At 40.7% G+C, this 7,998-nt stretch overlaps 1 pseudogene across 1 annotated transcript in view; it reads right to left on the reverse strand.

Moving 5' to 3' along the window:
* LOC306937170 (nuclear factor 1-like) overlaps positions 1-7,112 on the reverse strand; it is a 49,519-nt pseudogene extending 42,407 nt beyond the window's left edge. Inside the window, exon 1 of the transcript XR_013792557.1 lies at positions 6,901-7,112. The product of XR_013792557.1 is annotated as a nuclear factor 1-like (transcript). The remainder of the gene's footprint in view (positions 1-6,900) is intronic.
* Between the last annotated feature and the right edge of the window lie 886 nt (positions 7,113-7,998).

The raw sequence follows: 7,998 nt of genomic DNA on the forward strand, positions 1-7,998 counted from the left end.
AGCCACTGCTGCCTGACAAGTGACATCCGGCAAAACTGGCTAATCCGGTGATAACCACACATGCACAGGCCTAATCGGCATGAGACAAGGCACCAAAGGTTTTGGCGTTTATTGGCGGGGGGTATTTGTTTGCCATTTGTGTGTGTGTGTGGGTGTGTGTGTGTGTGTGTGTGTGTGTGTGTGTGTGTGTGTGTGTGTGTGTGTGTGTGTGTGTGTGTGTTTAATTCTGAAAAATCCAACAATTCTGTTTATACAGACTGTGGTTCCATCAGATTTTAATCCCCTGAACAGCTGTTCCAACTCATTTTCCAGGCCCAAGGAAGAGAGGGAGAGAGAGAGAGAGAGAGAGAGAGAGAGAGGGGGGGGGGGGGGGGGTAGATGGGAGAGAGAGAGCAAGAGAGAATGAGCAAGGGAGAGAGGAGAGAGGGAGAGGAGGGGAGAGAGAGAGAAAAGTTCAAAGGCCACCTCACAAAATATGTGTAAATGGTGTTTTCATGAGAGACAAGGGCTTTGGGACTATACAACAGAATGAGGACTTCAGTTAAAAGTAGACCTGCTAATCCAAACAAAGATTATATTAATTTAATTTGATTTTCATAATAAAACAAACTAGCTCATTCTTTCCCCCACTAAATGCTGCTTAAATATTTTCACTCTAAACACACTGCAATCTGATAAGGAACTGATAATGATGGCTGATGATGACGTTCAAAGAAATACAATACATCGTTGGAGCAACATCGCCCAGTCTGGTTAAATGGCATATAGCCTTCATGCTCAAGAACTGCACGGCCTATATAATATCCTGCAGCACGTGAGATTGACCTTGCTAACTTTTCTGTGAGTATAACTTATATCAGTAGTTCTCAAACTTTTTCATGTCAAGGACCCCCAAATTGACATTTATTAGCCCGCGGACCCCCATTTGAAAAAGACATGCCAGGGACCCCTATAAGAGAAGATTTTTACGGCCCTGGCCAGAGATTATCATCCATTTTAATTTACCCCTGTGCATTAGGCTATACAGGCTCTCCTTTAATGGCATTTTTATCTCTGGGACCCTACTTTATATTGTAAAATCAATGTTGATTTAACTCTGAGAGTGTACTCTCTGAGTTACAGACCCATAAGGGTCCATTTGGTTCCTATCATTTAACTAGGGACCCCATGAAACTCCTTCAAGGACCCCACTTTGAGAAGCAATGACATATCACATTCCTAAAATACAAATATATATTTGTTATTAATTGGGCGGGCCTATTATAAGTTTATTCCGATTTTCCAAATAAACATGGAAATCTTCCCTTCCAGTCTGCAAGGACACGTCACGTGTATGTTGAACTTGAAACGCACGCGTGCAGGCATGGCGCGTGCACGTGAGGCCGAGAGGAGCGAACCAGCGAGGAGCCACGTGGGGGAAACGCGGAAGGCCGTTCGCAAAGAAAGACCGTTTAAATGAACTTTGAATGGGATTATATAAAGCCGTGCATGTCAAACGGGACCCCCTGCGAAATGTCAAATGAATAACTGTATAGGATAATTAATTTAAAGCAACAATCTCGCTACTTCCAAATCTGCCATCCATTCAGGGTTCTTATAACTATAAAAGTGGCTCTTCTTCTGAGCACCAACCAACATGACAGGCAGTTTTAACCTATTGACCTACAATTGACTTAAATTTAGGCAGGTAAAAATGTTAATAGTCACGAATAACATATATGACCCCGTAGTTTTTCATTCTTTTTTTGCAAACGAAGTTATTTGCTGCCTGGCGCAAAGCTGCTGGACTCACTATGCGCTTTGAAATGGAAAAACGTAAAGGCCTGCTGTCTGCTGAACTCCGAGTGACGTGTGCACTCGATCTGTAAGTATACACTAAATATCCTACAGACAGTCATAGATATAATAGACCACATATATATTCATATCGGGTTGTTTCCCCCCCGGTTTGATAGATATATCTCAGCCTATATTTTCAGTTAACTTCTTGAGGTCAAGGCCAAGGGGCATAATATGGGGGATATATATAACAACACATTTAACGAAGAGACATACACCCAATACTGAATATTAAATATGTTGGTGACTTACCACTAATGCATTGTTTAGAAGGTGAGTGGGGTAATACTTTAGTGTTGAGAGTAGGGGGAGCATGAAGAGAGGTGTCGGCGTCCCGCGGCGGGCAGAGGAGCAGAGGGGAAGGAAGATGTTAAAATGTCGCACCAGTACACTTCAAAAAAAAAAGAACCGTGATGTGAGATGATGATGATGATGATGAATAACATTGTGTGGGTTGCATTATATTACTATTTATTATATAACTATACTACTGAACACAGACCAGCTATAATGCTACAGAATTAAGTGTGCAGCCTCGGCGTATATAAAGTTTGGCCAATTAGGCTATACTAGAGCCAGCTGCGTCCTTTAGCCTATACGCAAGTGATGATATAGGCCTACAAACAGGTGTGTGATTACAACTCGGAGAAGTTATACGTTTTTTAATTTCAGTTCTATAATACATAACAACGCTATACTGAAAGTCGCCACAAAACGTACAATTATAGAAATGGCAATGGTTTCAATCAAATATTTAAATGATTTATTTGAGCGCCAAAATATTAGCGTCTATACGTTTATTTTTAAGCTATTTGAAAAGTGAAATAGTGTGTGTGTGTGTGTGTGTGTGTGTGTGTGTGTGTGTGTGTGTGTGTGTGTGTGTGTGTGTGTGTGTGTGGCCTACTAAATTGTTAATTTGCTGCATCACTTTCTGTGTATAACTTGTTTTCAGTTCTTTATGGTCAGACCGAGACTCCAAGGAGTATATTTTGTGGGAGCATTTATCAAACGAAAAACTCATAGCAGGCCTTATATGCCCGTTATTTGCATCCCTAAATTACCTCACCACAGACTACAGAGAACACACACACACACACACACACACACACACACACACACACACACACACACACACACACACACACACACACACACACACACACACACACACACACACACACACACACACACACACACACACACACACACACACACACACACACACACTCCTCTCTCTCTCTCACTCAGGGATCTCCGTTATAATTTCCCTCATATGCGCTGCCCGTCACATCCCAGCCCGCTGCTCCTCTTGCAGCAAGGCTTTTTATCACAGTTAATAATTCATACGATTGTTTACATTTGTTTCCATATCCGAGGTCCAAGCTTGTTTTAATTATTAACAGCAATTAAATAAACAAAAGTGTTCTTCTCATGCAGTCTGCGAGGGAATGCTGATCGAGTTGGAGAGTGCGTGCATGCGTGCCGTGCGTGGTGCCACGGTGAGTCCTACATTGTGTGCAAAGTTGCTCCTTTCTGCACAGCACAATAATATACAGCCACACACACAAGACACAATTAAATAAAAATATAATAAGTCAACATATAGTCTATATACTGACATCATGCACTGACATGTTTTTTTCCTGTCCCACAGAATGACATATTACTTTACCATATGTGCAACATGTGCACCACATTGCATGCATTTAGTTTCTGTTGCCAATTAGGCTACTTTAAATGAAGGGAAAATATAGTTTTTGTGGCTCAATGCAAGCTTCCATGCATGCATATATTATGCATGGACATCATCTGGTGTGAAATGTCTAAAATGTTTTATCAGTTCCAGATCAACAATGTATGCAGAACAACTTGCACTTTTTTGCTAAATTGCTTTTCAGTTAAATATGATACCGTTCCACAGTTGTTAAGATGTTTATAATCATGTATTTAAACCGGGAAAGCATCTGTGTCATTTTAGATTTTACATGTTGACTTATTCAAAAATAGCAGATATCCAAGCTCACATGTATATATAGGCTAAGCTTGTAGGCCTACATCTGCAAGCTATATTTATGAACATTTTTGAAAAATCTTGAAAGTGTGAGAATTATATACTGATTCAGAAGGCATTAGAACCGGCCTCATGCAGGTCTTACTGGGTAAATTAACTTAAGTTTCAGTCAGTCGTTTTCCTCCAGGAGAGCCGTCTAGAGTCTATACGGATATAATAGACTCAGCCTGCTTCAATAGAACTAAGAATCAGGGAAAGTTTTCAAATCTCCTTTGTCTTTTTCGTGTCAGCAAAGGGACAGCATGGTGATCCTCCTCGTATTGTTAAATGGGAACCAGACCCACGGCTGTGCCCGCATGAGAGAGAGGAGCTGAGAAGCAGCCCCCTCGGCCCTCTGGTAGCAGTTCGTCAGTAGAGGCACGAGAAGATAGGGCGGGAAACACTTTTAATAAAACCACTGTAAAATCAGGAATGAATTACACATCAAACAAGCCCTGGCAGTACGCGAGCGGGACGAAGCCAATGAGGGATAAACAAGTTTTGCTTTGAAACAAGTAGGATTTTTTTCCCCCTCTGCACGGTTATTGTAGCACGCGGGGCAGGTCAGTGCAGTCAGCAGCTACAATGCATTGGTGCCTTCTTACTTTACAGACCATAGAACAAAGAATGAGCTTTTATATATAGAAAGAATGGTATGACACGATCATGCCTAAAGCTAGGCTGGGATTTTATTTGGCTTGTTTTGGGTGATCACACGGCAGTTAGAAATGTACGTATGTACGCCGTATAATATCCAGTACAGTATGTCCACGCACATGGCAGCTAAATCAAACTGAACTCGACCTTAAAAATATAAGAAGAACACTTATATAGGAACTGGGAGAATACTATACGGCATGCTGTGAGCATGTCAAAAATTGTGGGGTTTGAAACTGCAACAGTTTATGTGACTATGATGAATTGTATAAATGCAACTACACCCATATGGCAAATAGCTCAGTAAAACAAATGTGCTGCAAGATGGGTTGTTTTTGTGCACAAACTCATCTCTCGTGCACCGTCCAATCCATGGAAAGTTATTTCACGAGGCCAAAGGTTTAGAGCAAAAGCAATGCTCCTCTACGTGTGGGATGACATTTAATTTTACAATCATTCTATAACTAAATTGTCACTGAGACGGCAAACGATTAAGTCTTGCAAAAAAAAAAGTGAAATCAGGAAAAATCCAGATATTATAGCTCTATACTGTCTGTCAAGTTACCTTGAAAATATAAATTTAAATGAATAATACATTAAAAAAAACAATCTGAATGACATCTAGACATTTGTCACACAGCAGCCTGACAGCAAAGTTATTTCAGGGTCATATAAGTCCACAAGACAAGACAAGATGCTACAGCGTGCAGAAAAACTCTGGCAATGCTCACATGGTTCAGCCTTATATATATATATATATGCCTAGAGCAAATATCTCTAAACGCTTCCGTATTGAACTAAATAGTAGCATGTGGTATAAAATGTACCAAAGCGCTATTCTTTATAACACAACAAATGAGAATTAGTCAGAAATGTATACATTTAGGACATTGATAAATTTACATTTAGGACAGTCACAGCGAGAGAAAAAAAAAGCCTATATCCTTTTCTAAATAAGAATCTTATTTAGAAAACTTTTTAAATGATTATAAGATTTAACCTTGCACTGTGTGTGTGTGTGTGTGTGTGTGTGTGTGTGTGTGTGTGTGTGTGTGTGTGTGTGTGTGTGTGTGTGTGTGTGTGTGTGTGTGTGTGTGTGTGTGTGTGTTGCCAGTCCACATAGCAAAGGCCGAAACACGACCACTTTTAGTAGCTAATTCTTAAAAATAGTCAAAAGGCAAAACATATATATATTAACAGATTTAAATTTGATGTCATTTTACCTTCAATAAAATAATTGTGGGGAAAGGCAGTACACAGACCAACACTTAAATATGAGTTTTGGGGCTATATACTGTATGAAGAAATACATGAAAAATTGTATATCAACTACACAGTAAAGTTCTCATGCAGAGCTCTCAGAGTTAAATTAACACAGAATTGTACTAATGCTTTGTGGTGTATGTATGCATGGGTAAAATAAAATGCTGGAAGCAAATGGCACTGAAACACAATCTCATATAGGCCAAATGCTATAGGCTATATACTATTATCAGATGCATATAGCCTATACCAAAAAATGCTATAGTCCATGAATTGGTGCACACGGCTCCCAAAAAAAGGCTTAAATGCTTTGAGATCACCATTCAGTTCATGGGCCACTTCAGATACAGTTTTTCAGTACAGCCTATATATAACATGCTAGTGCAGCCTATTATATGGACGGTGGGACGCGCACACGCGCGCGCACTACTAAACTATCCATATGCAGTGCGCGAACGCGCGCACACACACACACACACACACACAAACACACACACACGCGCACACGCACGCACACATACACACGCGCGCGCGCACACAGAGAGTAAGCTACAAGACCACCAGACTCGGTTCTCCAAGAAGAATCAACTTCAAGTTCAGAGTCAGACAGAGTTTCTATAACGGCTGTGCGCTCTATAGTCACCCTCTCTCTCTCTCTCTCTCTCTCTCCCTCTCTCTCTGCACCGCCAAAACGCTCACCAGTTCGACACTTGGAAAATACATCTCTCTCACATCATGTAATCTTAAACTTTCAGTCCACATTCTCTGTATTCCTCTCTCGACTTTCTCCTCCTCCTAGACTCTCCCTCCTTTTTTTATATCAAATAGATTCGAGAGAAGCGCCATTTTCTCTCCATAACCATGTGCAACAAAAGCGCGTGAGAAAAGTTTCAACAAAGATACGCCTTCTAAAAAATAAATAAAAATAAGGACAAGTGTTGGAGAGCCAGCGTAAAGTTTTACACTGGCTCGGAGAGCATAAGCCATTTCAAATGCAACAATGTAACTGTTGCGAAAAGAGGGAGCGCGTTGAAAACCGGCATCACACATTATACTGATCCATAAAAAAAAGAAATAAGAAAGACATTTACCTGTGTCAAGCAGTACGGGGAGTACATGGTTATTTTTAATAGGCTAATGAATTTTTGGAGAGCTTATTTAAGTTGGATGGAAGTTCGATGTAGTGCTGCATTGCAATCGCTCGCCGTCCGGTTTCGCTCACTCCATGCTGTAGCTTACAGTAACCCCGCCTTGAAAGTGAAAGCCTACACAAACTTTTGGGAAAAAAGTTTATCTCCCACCCTCTTCCATGCGAGACTGACTCACTCACTCTCCCTCTCTCGCTCTCTCTCTCTCTCTCTCTTTCGCTCTCTCTCCCTTTCTCTCTAATGCGCTCACGGTAAAGAATGATCCTTCCTTTGAGGGCGTTTTATTAAACATTCATCCTATAATCAAGATAGCCATAGATAGTCATAATTCTTCCTGCATATAGTTCGCATTTTAAAGTCGGAGCGGTGCTGTACACGAATGGCGTATAGCCTCCGGTCGCTAGTAGCCTATACAGGTCATTAAGTTGCTTAAACGACGTAAATCGAACAATAATGGGTGCTTATTGGCCCATTCTGTTGACGTTATAGAAATGCAAATCGCGACTGTTGCCTTATTTAAAAGAGTGTAGCCTTGTTCTGATGACGCGGGTCAGATGCAGGTTTAGTTGGCTTTAGATCGACTCACTCTACCGTTATTTCCAAAAACGATGAGGCATAATATTGTAGATTGATACAAAATGGTATCGGATTCATTAGAACATATATAGCGATCTGAGACCAGAGAGGCACGTGCTGCCCAAAAGTATATAGCTATGCTCAGAAAAGATGTGTGTGTGTGTGTGTGTGTGTGTGTGTGTGTGTGTGTGTGTGTGTGTGTGTGTGTGTGTGTGTGTGCGTGTGTGAGACAGAGAGAGAGAGAGAAACCACAAGAAACATCATTTGACTTATAATTTGTTACACTTTTTTCCCCCAACTGAATTTGACAAGTTCATTGGGTTCATCACACATTATGCAGACTATATGCACATTTCTCCTGCACTGTTTGATTGGTTTTATACCATGTTTAAAACAACATGTTACTAAAGCATGTATTGCATGCAGTGAAAATAGTTCATTGCAGCAAACATTTTTTTCTCCTTT

The sequence above is a fragment of the Electrona antarctica genome, assembly GCF_951216825.1.
Source record: "Electrona antarctica genome assembly, chromosome: 14".
Classification (NCBI taxonomy): Eukaryota; Metazoa; Chordata; class Actinopteri; order Myctophiformes; family Myctophidae; genus Electrona; species Electrona antarctica.